Source organism: Tiliqua scincoides, chromosome 12 (assembly GCF_035046505.1).
Source record: "Tiliqua scincoides isolate rTilSci1 chromosome 12, rTilSci1.hap2, whole genome shotgun sequence".
NCBI lineage: Eukaryota > Metazoa > Chordata > Lepidosauria > Squamata > Scincidae > Tiliqua > Tiliqua scincoides.
In genome coordinates this window covers 7,708,012-7,720,784 of record NC_089832.1, presented here as the reverse complement: position 1 = coordinate 7,720,784, position 12,773 = coordinate 7,708,012, and the positions used below count along the sequence as shown (strand labels likewise).

The 12,773-nt window shown below is 45.8% G+C and overlaps 1 protein-coding gene across 2 annotated transcripts in view; it reads right to left on the bottom strand.

Annotated features, from left to right (window-relative positions):
• Positions 1–12,773, bottom strand: part of GRIA3 (glutamate ionotropic receptor AMPA type subunit 3) — a 189,087-nt gene that overhangs the window by 73,189 nt on the left and 103,125 nt on the right. The window lies entirely within an intron of this gene.

Sequence of the window (12,773 nt, the reverse complement as noted above, 5' to 3'; positions counted from 1 at the left end):
GAAGAAAAGGCTATAACACATACTACAAAGTGAAGTAGATTTAGAGACACACATGTGTAGATTATGTTACCGCCATGGGAGAACATTACACAGAAATCTGTTCACTAAGGAGGGCTTTCTTGAAAATTCACTGTGAAATTAATGGGTTTGGTGAATGAATGCAGGACATTGTGGGAGTTCTTTGTGGTAGCATTGCAACCATAATGATATATGACCATTCCCTCTTTGTGCTACCCATGTACGTATATACATGATTAAGAACAGCTAGTTAGTAGAGTAGATAGCATATGGGACATTCTGTTCTTGTAAGCAACATGATACCTATGCCCAGCCCATCTGGCTCTCTGTCCCCTGCTCCGGAAATGTGGACCAGGTACTTGATGGGGGGGGGAGGACCTGTGCCATTGCACATCCATTATCCACATGAGCCCCCCCCCTTTTTCCACCAAGCTGGAAGCACCACAAGCCCCAATACCAATGTATCCTGAAGACAACTTCATATATGAACATTCCTCATTTGACAACTACACCATCAAGTGACAACTGGTCAAGTGACCATCAAGTGACAACCAAGAAGTGACACCATGGGAAGACAACTAAACAAAGATTTTAGATCAGGGCGGTCCAACTTTGGACAGTCTGAGGGCAGCATGCCCCTAGCGTGACCCCCAATTGCGACGACCCGGGTGTAATTGGCGGTGACGTGATGATGTCATTGCCAATTACTTCCATGTTCTGAGCCTACTGAAGAAATTTGGCAAGCTCAAAGCAGAGGTGGATGTGGTGGAGCTTTTTGATCTCCCTGCTAAACCGTTCCAACTTTTGCTTCAACAAAGGAGAAGCTGGGATGGCGTGGCAGGGAGACTGGAAAGCCACCAGCAAGCCCTGCCCCACTACAGGTGAAGACCAGAAGTGATTGTGAGGAGCTCCAGAAGGATCTCTCCAGACTGGCAGAATGGGCAGCAAAATGGCAGATGTGTCTCAATGTAAGTAAATCTAAAGTCATGCACATTGGGGCAAAAAAATCAAAACTTCACATATAGGCTGATGGGTTCTGAGCTGTGTGTGACAGATCAGGAGAGAAATCATGGGGTGGTGTTGGACAGGTCAATGAAAGTGTCGACCCAACGTGCGACGGCAGTGAAGAAGGCCAATTCTATGCTTGGCATCATTAGAAAAGGTATTGAAAACAAAATGGCTAATATTATGATGCCGTTGTACAAATCTATGGTAAGGCCACACCTGCAGTATTGTGTCCAGTTCTGGTCGCCGCATCTCAAAAAAGACATCATGGAAATGGAAAAGGTGCAAAAGAGAGCGACTAAGATGATTACGGGGCTGGGGCACCTTCCTTATGAGGAAAGGCTAGGGTGTTTGGGCCTCTTCACCCTAGAAAAGAGATGCCTGAGGGGGGACATGATTGAGGCATACAAAATTATGCAGGGGATGGACAGAGTGGATAGGGAGATGCTCTTTACACTCTCACATAACAGCAGAACCAGGGAACATCCACTAAAATTGAGTGTTGGGAGAGTTAGAACAGACAAAAGAAAATATTTCTTTACTCAGCGTGTGGTTGGTCTGTGGAACTCCTTGCCACAGGATGTGGTGATGGCGTCTAGCCTGGACGCCTTTAAAAGGGGATTGGACAAGTTTCTGGAGGAAAAATCCATTATGGGGTACAAGCCATGATGTGTATGCGCAACCTCCTAATTTTAGAAATGGGTTATGTCAGAATGCCAGATGCAAGGGAGGGCACCAGGATGCAGGTCTCTTGTTGTCTGGTGTGCTCCCTGGGGCATTTGGTGGGCCGCTGTGAGATACAGGAAGCTGGACTAGATGGGCCTATGGCCTGATCCAGTGGGGCTGTTCTTACGTTCTTAACTACAATTCCCAGGAAGCCTTGCAGGTCTCTTGTCATCCGCTGTGCTCCCTGGGGCATTTGGTGGGCCGCTGTGAGATACAGGAAGCTGGACTAGATGGGCCTATGGCCTGATCCAGTGGGGCTGTTCTTATGTTGCAGAGCACCTTCTGAGACATGCTACAATGAAGTGGGGGGGGGGGGCTGGATGCCATCTGAAGGCTGCCAGAAATGGCCTCATGGGGCCTGTAGTCTGCGTGTTGGACCACAGTGCTTTAGATAGTCTCCAGTCACAACTCTTTTCAATGAACTTCAGGCATCCACATATTTCTGGTATATTCTAATAATATTTTCCCTTACTCTCTAAACTGGAGTCCACCAAAGTTGTCAAGGGATGTGTTGAGTGATGAGATATAAAGTGCTATACACAAACGTAGGAATTTTCCTAACTGGGACTGGTGAAAGGTATTGGTATAGACAGAACGATGATAAAAATACACTGTTGGGTTTCCATAGAGAGAGCTCCGTCAACTGCTGGCGCACAAGGCATGTGTTGTTAAGAAACTTAAACAAAGCTGACCATTTTTTTGACCAAGCTGCTTATGCTAAAGTGAAGTCACAGTGCCCTGCCTGTCAAGTCAGGGCGGCTTCTGACAGAAGGAAAAGCTGAATCAAGCCAATTACAAGAGAACTGGCAGCACCCAGCTCTTGGAAAAGGACTTTGCCCTAACACAGAGATGGTCAACTTCCAGCCCATGGGCCAGGTATATGCTGCAAGGCCAGAAGCATTATCAAGTTGCAAGAAATTTAACTTCCATACCTTAATATTTAGTTCATTCATTTATATTTAGAGGTATAGACCACTTTCCCACCCATTAAAGGGTCTTACAATGGGTAAAAAGACATCAGTCCAATCAAACAAGGTTAAAACCCCAAATAAGGTGAAACAATTTTTAAATAAAGCAGGGTAAGAATAGGATTAGTGACACAAAAGAAAACACACACACACAATTATTGTCAGATCAGCATTTTAAAAAAGGAGTGAAAGAGTTCAGCAATCCCAATGGCACAACAAAATGATGAAGTCTTTACTCCAATAAGGATAGGGTCAAAGAAGCCGTACTGGGTTAAAGAGATCCACAAATTGGGTGCAGCAGCTAAGAAATCCCGGTCCTGCATACCCACCTACTATTATCTCACAGGGTGGTGGAACATACCCCTGGGGGCTGGGGATAAGAATAGGCCCTCAGTTTGGCTGTACTTGTCGTAAGAGGCGACTAAACAGCCACCGAATAGGTGGGACTCGTCAGCCTGGGAAGGCAGCTCATCTGAGAGAAGGAAAACTCTGATCCCAAACTTCCACTGCCTTGTGGCTACATCCAGTTATGGAAAAGGCTTCAGGAGTCAACCTCGAGGCAAAATCCGGAGCCCGAGTCCCTGAGGCGGTTCATGGCTGAACACAGTCACGTTCTGGCAACTCCTGCGACACTGCTGGAACCAACCGTATTGGCCTCTGCCTTTCCGTTGGACCATTTCAGCGACGTGGAGAGGGGGGATTTGCTGCATGGGTAACAGCCTATCCTCCATACCTACTTTACCCAGGCTTTGCGCACTGGAGAGGACACTCTGTTCCAGAACCACCATTCAGAGCGTGACACCATAGTCTTCCGAGACTGAAGGATGCCAACAGTGGTGGAACATGGAGAAGGGCCTTCCATGAAGCCTTCAGCAAGTGGGCAGGACTCTACTGAATATGGAGATTATTTAAATACCTGGTCCAAAACTATTTAGGGACGTAAATCTCCAGAATACTGCGGAATATATAAATACCCACATTTATTTGCAACATGCTATGCCTACCCTACTAACATGTACAAACAAAATGATATCAGCTACTCTGAGCCCATAGGCTAGAGCAGGATACAAATGAAAAACAAAATAAATAAATAACAACATAAACAAACAACATAAATAAATGTGAAACCTTAACTGCTAGGCAAGGGTTCATGGGGTCACCCATAACTTGATGATCACGCCCATGCTTTGCACATAGAGCATTCCATGTTCAATTCCCAGAAAGGGGGGAAGCTCTGTCTGAAGTTCTAGAGATCTACTGCTAGCTGGACAATATTGGGCCACATGGACCAGTGAGTAGTAGTCACTGGTATTAGAATAAGTTAACTTCCTTATACTTAGAATAAGGCAACTTCCTATAGAAAGTGACATCTTGATACTGATGTCGGTCATTCCCAGCTTCTGAAGGACCTGGGGTAAAGTGGAGCTACAGTGCTGGTCATCTCTAGCCTGGTCTAAACATAGAAAGCCTGGGTTTTGCCTGCAGTTATTTCTAAGTCAATCACCAGAATGAATTAATGCTCATTTAGATTAGGAGAAAATTAAGTTCCCAGAGGATCATTCTATGGAGAAAACAACAAAACAAAAACCAGACTATTTTTTTTTGTCCCCTTCAGCTTCTCCATAGCAAATGTCATTTTATTACATTTTGCGTGGCAGTCAGTTGCCAGGGATTCAGTGGGAATAATTTTTCGCAGCTGCTCTTTGAATGTCTGCTACCCACACACAAATCCTTGCAGTTGGTGCCCCCCCCTTAAACTCAGTTGTTTCTGTGGGTAAACGGCACACAGCACATTAATTTCTCTCTCTCTCTCTCTCTCTCCCCCCCCCCCCGGCCAACCCATTTTCCAACAAAGACAGGTTTCTGTTGGTTGATGGGCACACTGGAGGTCTTTAAGAAAATGAATTCTCTATTAACGAGGGGCATGCCAGAATGACACCCCACCCCAGATTTCAAGATTAGAAAAGCAGCATTTTAGGCACAGTAAGAGGTCTGGTGAATCAGCAATATGTTTCGGGGGCCAGAAGGAAACGTGAACATCGATAGCCAAATTCAACCACATCTGACCAGGGTTCATCTTGGTCAGTATTGTATACTCTGGCTAGTAACTCAGCATGGTTCCAGATGGCAGTCTTTCCAGGAGATGTCAGGGACTGAACCTTCTGCATACAGAACAAGTGTTCTACCACCAGGCTAAGGGGGCTTCTGTGAAGCAGCCTTCTATGGAATCTGATCATTGGGTCATCTAGTTCAATATGTTCTACAGCAGGGGTTTCCAAAGTTTGCACAATCTTAGGGGTGCCGTGGGGTGTCCCTGGTGGTCACTCCTACCTGATCCCCTAGGCTAGGTGTGCCCAAAACCTGGCCTGGGGGCCACCTGTGGCCCTTGGGGACTCCCAACAGAGAGCCCCCCCCGTCTCCAATGAGCCTCTGGCCCTCCAGAGACTTGCTGGAGCCCGGGATGACCCGACACAACTGCTCTCAGCGTGAGGGTGACTGTTCGACCTCTCACGTGATCTGTGAGGTGAGGGCTCCCTCCACTACTTGTTTCATGTCTGTGATGCAGCAGCAGCAGCAAAGGAAAGGCTTTTATAGGCCTTGAGCTACTGCAAGACCTTCATTCATTCATATAAGTTTCATCTCTAATAAATTCATTTATGTAAATTTATTCAGATTTGAAATGTAAATTAATTCTTTTTTCCCCCCTGGCCCCTGACACAGTGTCAGAGAGATGATGTGGCCCTCCTCCCAAAATGTTTGGACACCCCTGCCCTAGGCCAGTGTTTCTCAAACTGTGGATCAGGACCCACTAGGTGGGTCACGGGTCAATTTCAGGTGGGTCCCCATTAGTTTCAATATTTTATTTTTAATATATTAGACTTGATGCTATCTTGGTATGTGACTACATTTAAATGTTACAGACCTGTACTTTTAACAAGCTACTGTGTATATTCTTTAAACCAGGGGTGCTCAATAGGTGGATCACGATCTACCGGTAGATCGCGAGACAAAATGAGATCGTGGAGCCCTGTCTCTCCAAACTATTAATATGTCAGTTTCGTCTAGTGACTAGACGAAACTGACATATTTAGCTAAACTGACACTGAAACTGACACTTTAGCTGCTCTTCAGGCATGCAGCAACAAAACTGACGAAACTGACTAGACTCCAGCAGGGGCTCCATACATTAAAGGGGGTGTCTGTCAGATGCTTCCTTCCCCCCTGGTAGATCTCCGGGCCTTGCTGGGTTTCAAAGTAGCTCTCGAGCCAAAAAAGTGTGAGCACCCCTGCTTTAAACTATCATTGTTAATGGAACTTACTCCTGTTAAGTGTGGGTAGGATTGCAGCATAGGATTGCTAAAAATTTTCTGCTTGATGGGTCATGACATCACTCCTGACAGATTCTCATTCTAAAAAGTAGGTCCAAGTGCTAAAGGTGTGAGAACCACTGACTTAGGCACCACCATAACCTGTGATGGACTTCTCCAGAAATGTGTCCAATCCCCTTTTAAAGGCATCTAGGCCAGATGCCATCACCACATCCTGTGGCAAGGAGTTCCACAGATTAACTACATACTGAGTAAATAAATATTTTCTTTTGTCTGAAAGCTTCCTGCAGTTGTGAGATGAGGCCACCTCCAAATTCCTGCTGAAGAAGATGCAACATTTTCAGGAGACGCTACACTGTTTCTGTGTGCTGAGAAATCCAATCTGGTTAGAGGGAAAATAACTTAATTAGCCCTTAATCGTATTTTTAAAATTCAGCACATCTTCCTAGCCTAGAGCGAGCAGCACATAAGCCCTAGGAAAAAGCATTGCAACTATTTGAATGGAAAGAGGACCGAGTTTATCAGACCCAATCAGCCACACTGGCGTCAGCACTACGGGAGAGGATGAATTGGATAGAGCTTTTCCAGGAAGAAGAAAACACAGGAGTCAAACAGATAAATCTGGTCAACTCTTTATATATTTAGGAGCTTTGGAAGGTGGCGGCCAAGCAGAGGAGCTCACATCAGGAGATTGCAATAGCACAACTATAGCAGTCATAGAGGCTGGTTCACCTGCTCCTGTATTCAGACTACTGGATTCAGATTAGCTACCGCTCTTCCCCGAATAGTAGAGCTCATGTCTGCATGCAGAAGGGGGTCCAGGGTCAATCTTGGCATCTCCAGAAGGAGCTGAAGAAGAGCAAGACCCCTCTCTATCTGAAGCCCTGGATAGCAGCTGCCAGGCTCAGCACAAAACTGAGAAAGATGGATCAAGGATCTGCCAAGGCAGTGTCATATATATTCTCATGATGCAACAAAGTGTGCTTGGCATTTGCATAGTCCAGTGGTTCTCAAACCTTTTAGCACCAGGACCCATTTTTTAGAATGGCAACCTGTCAGGACCCTCCAGAAGTGATGTCATTAACCTGAAAATGATGTCACCAATTTAGGTGTCAAGCCTAAAAGTCACAAGCAGCCAAAGGTCCCATTACACAGCCCTTCCCCCATTTCCAGCATCCCATCTTCCCCATCTATTTAGGGCAAAGCACCAGGTCTCTCTCCCACCAGAAGCCCGTCCTGCCCAGCAGCTCTCTGTACCTTTTTTCCCTCCAGATCTGTTTTTTCAATGGAGGCTGAGCTGGGTGCTATGTGACCCACCTGAAATTGGCTCTCAGCTCACCTAGTGGGTTCCAACCCACAGTCTGACACTGGTATAGTGCATTCATAGTGACCTGGAGACAGGGTTGAGCAGTGAGGTGGCTAAGTTTGCAGATGACACCAAACCTTTTCCGAGTGGTGAAGACCAGAAGTGATTGTGAGGAGCTCCAGAAGGCTCTCTCCAGACTGGCAGAATGGGCAGCAAAATGGCAGATGCGCTTCAATGTCAGTAAGTGTAAGGTCATGCACATCGGGGCAAAAAATCAAAACTTCACATATAGGCTAATGGGTTCTGAGCTGTCTGTGACAGATCAGGAGAGAGATCTTGGGGTGTTGGTGGACAGGACGATGAAAGTGTCCACCCAATGTGCGGCGGTAGTAAAGAAGGCCAATTCTATGCTTGGGATCATTAGAAAAGGTATTGAGAACAAAATGGCTAATACCACTAAAATTGAGTGTTGGGAGAGTTAGAACAGACAAAAGAAAATATTTCTTTACTCAGTGTGTGGGTGGTCTGTGGAACTCCTTGCCACAGGATGGCATCTGGCCTGGATGTCTTTAAAAGGGGATTGGACAAGTTTCTGGAGGAAAAATCCATCACAGGTTACAAGCCATAATGTGTATGTGCAACCTCCTGATTTTAGAAATGGCCAATGTCAGAATGCCAAATGCAAGGGAGGGCACCAGGATGAGGTCTCTTGTTATCTGGTGTGCTCCCTGTGGCATTTGGTGGGCCGCTGTGAGATACAGGAAGCTGGACTAAATGGGCCTATGGCTAGATCCAGTGGGGCTGTTCTTATGTTCTTAGAGGTGGTGGCTTGACTAAGACCACCTAGTGAATGTGGCAAAGGTGGGATTTGAAGGAGTTAAGAGCCAATTTGTAGCTTATCCTTTAGGTTCCATCCAGAGCTTCCCAAACTTATCTGGTCAGCGATGCCCTTCCCCAGCGCTGAAACCAAGAGGTAAATTGTGATGATGTGAGATGTTTTGCACGATGACATCACTGGACACTTATTTCTGGGTTGGCAGGCTGAACAGAGCCTAAAAATAGTGGTAAGGCACTCAGGGTGGACAGGAGTGCTTTTTTGAGAGTTCACTTTTCAAGTGCAGTAGCTCTGCCCACTGTGCCAAGCCTTCTGCTGCTATTTCCGCTGTCTCACAACACCCCAGGACACCCTGACGCACAGATTGGGAACCCCTGCTATACACCTTCTGGGAGCAAGCACCACTGAGTTCAGTGGGGCTCACTTCTGAGTAGACATATGTAGGACTGAGTAGACATGCGTGGGCTATTAAAACAACTGAAGTGGTTTTCTTTGGAATTAACCCTTAAAATCTGCCTCTATGAAAGAGCAAAGCATCCCAGGGCACATCTAGAGTTCATTTCTAATAATTCTCCCCACCTCCAGTATTGATGAATTTTACCATCTTCACTTCTTCGGACCCCCCAGAAGCAAACCATCAAGATTTCATTCCAGGATAGTCTCTATGGCTGCAGCATTTCCAGTTTGATAGCCAGATCTCTCTGCTCCTAATGATCCATGCTTATTTATTTAAAAAAAAAATGTTGTGCAAAACTTGCTGTGTTTGTTTCCTTGCCTTCTTTGAAGATGACATTTCAGTCATTCCTGAGCCCATTATATTTTTCCACCAGACAAAATATTGAAGATGACAGACAGCATTGCAAGAGGCTTTCATGTGTTTTTTTTTTTTTTCAAAAAGTGACAACTCACCAAAATATGCTACTTAAATGGGGTGACAGTGAGAGATTGACCTGTTTGAGTCACCTTCCTTGTTTTGCAATTCGTTCTGAATGGTGAGGCACAATTCTATTGGCTAGCTGAGAAGTCTTGTGAGTGACCAAAAGACCCAGAAAGAGAGACCCAAAAATGGTCACAGTAACTTAACAATTCAGTAACAAACAGAATGAACACTGAAACAGGGAAAAGAGGCCAAAACAACCAGAGCAAGACAAAGAAGAAAATAGGATTTCAGGAGATGAAAGTGCCAAAGGACCAATGGGCCTAAGTTGAGGGACTTCCAAAAGAAAGTGGCCATACCCAGCTTTCTGAAGACAGGGTACTCCAGGGTATGCCAGCCCAGGAGTTCCACAGCTTGAGAAGTCTCTGTCCTTAGTAACCACAAGCACCTCTCTTGAAGATAGTGGGACATGAAATAAACTCTCCACTGACGATCTCAGTGGTTGGGAAGAGTAGGACACATGGGACTGTTATATAATGGGTCCATGTGAATAAAGGAAGTGTTCGTCAAAACACATAGACGAACAGGCCTTGCTGAGGAAGAATTAGCATGGCTTCTGTAAGGGTAAGTCTTGCCTCAAGAACCTTATAGAATTCTTTGAAAAGGTCAACAGGCATGTGGATGCGGGAGAACCCGTAGACATTATATATCTGGACTTTCAGAAGGCATTCGACACAGTCCCTCACCAAAGGCTACTGAAAATACTCAACAGTCAGGGAATTAGAGGACAGGTCCTCTCATGGATTGAGAACTGGTTGAAGGCCAGGAAACAGAGAGTGGGTGTCAATGGGCAATTTTCACAATGGAGAGAAGTGAAAAGCGGTGTGTGCCCCAAGGATCTGTCCTGGGACCGGTGCTTTTCAACCTCTTCATAAATGACCTGGAGACAGGGTTGAGCAGTGAGGTGGCTAAGTTTGCAGACGACATCAAACTTTTCCGAGTGGTGATTATGAGGAGCTCCAGAAGGATCTCTCCAAACTGGCAGAATGGGCAGCAAAATGGCAGATGTGCTACAATGTCAGTAAGTATAAGGTCATGCACATTGGGGCAAAAAATCAAAACTTCACATACAGGCTGATGGGTTCTGAGCTGTCTGTGACAGATCAGGAGAGAGATCTTGGGGTGGTGGTGGACAGGTCGATGAAAGCGTCGACTCAATGTGCGGCGGCAGTGAAGAAGGCCAATTCTATGCTTGGGATTATTAGAAAAGATATTGAGAACAAAACGGCTAACATTATAATGACGTTGTACAAATCTATGGTAAGGCCACACCTGGAGTATTGTGTTCAGTTCTGGTTGCCGCATCTCAAAAAAGACATAGTGGAAATGGAAAAGGTGCAAAAGAGAATGACTAAGATGATTACTGGGCTAGGGAACCTTCCTTATGAGGAAATGCTACGGTGTTTGGGCCTCTTCAGCCTAGAAAAGAGACGGCTGAAGGGGGACATGATTGAGACATACAAAATTATGCAGGGGATGGACAGAGTGGATAGAGAGATGCTCTTTACTCTCTCACATAACACCAGAACCAGGGGACATCCACTAAAATTGAATGTTGGGAGAGTTAGAACAAACAAAAGAAAATATTTCTTTACTCAGCGTGTGGTTGGTCTGTGGAACTCCTTGCCACAGGATGTGGTGATGGCGTCTAGCCTAGATTTATTTTTGCTTATGAACTCCAGAATTCTTAGTTCTCATTGCAAGCCCCTGAGATCCCCCTATCTCTCTTGCTACCCTATCTCCAGATGGTGTCTGTCCTGGACACCTTTAAAAGGGAATTGGACAAGTTTCTGGAGGAAAAATCCATTATGGGTTACAAGCCGTGATGTGTATGTGCAACCTCCTGATTTTAAAAATGGGCTATGTCAGAATGCCAGATGCAAGGGAGGGCATCAGGATGAGGTCTCATGTTATCTGGTGTGCTCCCTGGGGCATTTGGTGGGCCGCTGTGAGATACAGGAAGCTGGACTAGATGGGCCTATGGCCTGATCCAGTGGGGCTGTTCTTAAGTTCTTAACTACAATTCCCAGGAGGCCTTGCAGGTCTCTTGTTATCTGGTGTGCTCCCTGGGGCATTTGGCGGGCCGTTGTGAGATACAGGAAGCTGGACTAGATGGGCCTATGGCCTGATCCAGTGGGGCTGTTCTTATGTTCTTATGAAGGCATAAAGATAACAGCTCAATACGTTTTTTCCAGCTTCAGAACAGAACCTGGCAATGAATACACAATGCAAACACCCCTCGCCTTTATACCCTTTTGCTCTGCCCAGATTCCCTATGATTGGTGCTGTTGAAACACTAACTAGAGGGCCAATCGGACAGTAGGATTTTGAACCACCACCTGATTGGCCAGCCATAAGATTATGATCCTCCATAACTTGCATACATAACAGGACAATTCTGCTGAAGCTCATGTGAATGCCATCTAGGTGTTCAATAGCTCTGAAAGACGTGTGTACATTAATGCATGGATAGCACACACATGTACACACTCATTTCAGAAGATTAGACCACGTGTACTTCTACAAATCTTCTGGCAATCCCTTCATATCTTTGCAGAATGAGCAATTACGAGTACAGGGGTTCCAGAATCTGAACTTGTGTCCAAGGAGCACCAAGTCTGCCTTGATAGAACACCCTCCTGAATTCAGCAGTCATGTCAGAGTTACTTTAAAGACTACTTGGACATAACCCAGAAGTGTTGCTCTTATTCAGTCCCGGTGCCACAAGAGGATCTTTCAGAAAGACATTTGTGTGGCAGAGAATGGCCTTCGAGGCAACTGGGAGGAAAAAAGCCAACCTCGATCAAAGCCATCATTTCTTCCTTTTTACAGTGCCCCTTTTAAAGGGCCTGTGAATGCAAAAATATTGTACAATCTCTCTCTCTCTCTCTCTCTCTCTCTTTTTTCCACCAGAGCTTTCTCCTACAACTAAAGCGATATGGTAGAATTGTTCATTTCAGCCCATTGAAAGAGTTCTTGGAGATACAGCTGTCTAAAAAAAAAAGGCTGCCGTCCATAACAGGATTCCACTGCACAATTCTCACCCGATCTGCCAAGCGGTTCCCATTGCACCCTCTCTTGGCTCTACTGTCCCATGGCTCTTCTGACCTCCCCCACTTTACCACTCTGGTTGCATCTCTAAGAAAGACCCTGTCAACTCCCCGAAAAAGCTTCCCCCCCCAGCAGATTCACCTGTAAGCAAGCACCCCCAAATTCCTGCACTACTCCTTGCTAACAGGAAGGAAGGTCATGCAAAAATTACACATAAGCAACGTGGTCCAAGGAAGGGGGAAGTTTCCCCCATCTTTTCCTGGGCACAATCCTAGATGGGAAAGCTGGTGCGGAGGAACCTTCTCCTTGCAGAAGAGTCTATTCTTAGCCCATTTCCCTTCCCATTTAATAATGCCAACCCCCCCCCCCCCCACACTCTTACTCTGTGGAGCAGAGTTCTCTGTCAACAGGGGTTGCCTTGGAAACTAATTAGGGAGTGACTTTGGTTGCGAGTGAAGTTTTCACCCCAGCGCTTGGGCTGAGAGGCAGATGCAGAAATTAAGGTAATGCCTGCAGACAACAAAGTGTACGGTCCTTTATTTCATGTTGCATCAAGAGACAAGCACACTGAGTAGAACAAAGCACTTTCCAACACAGC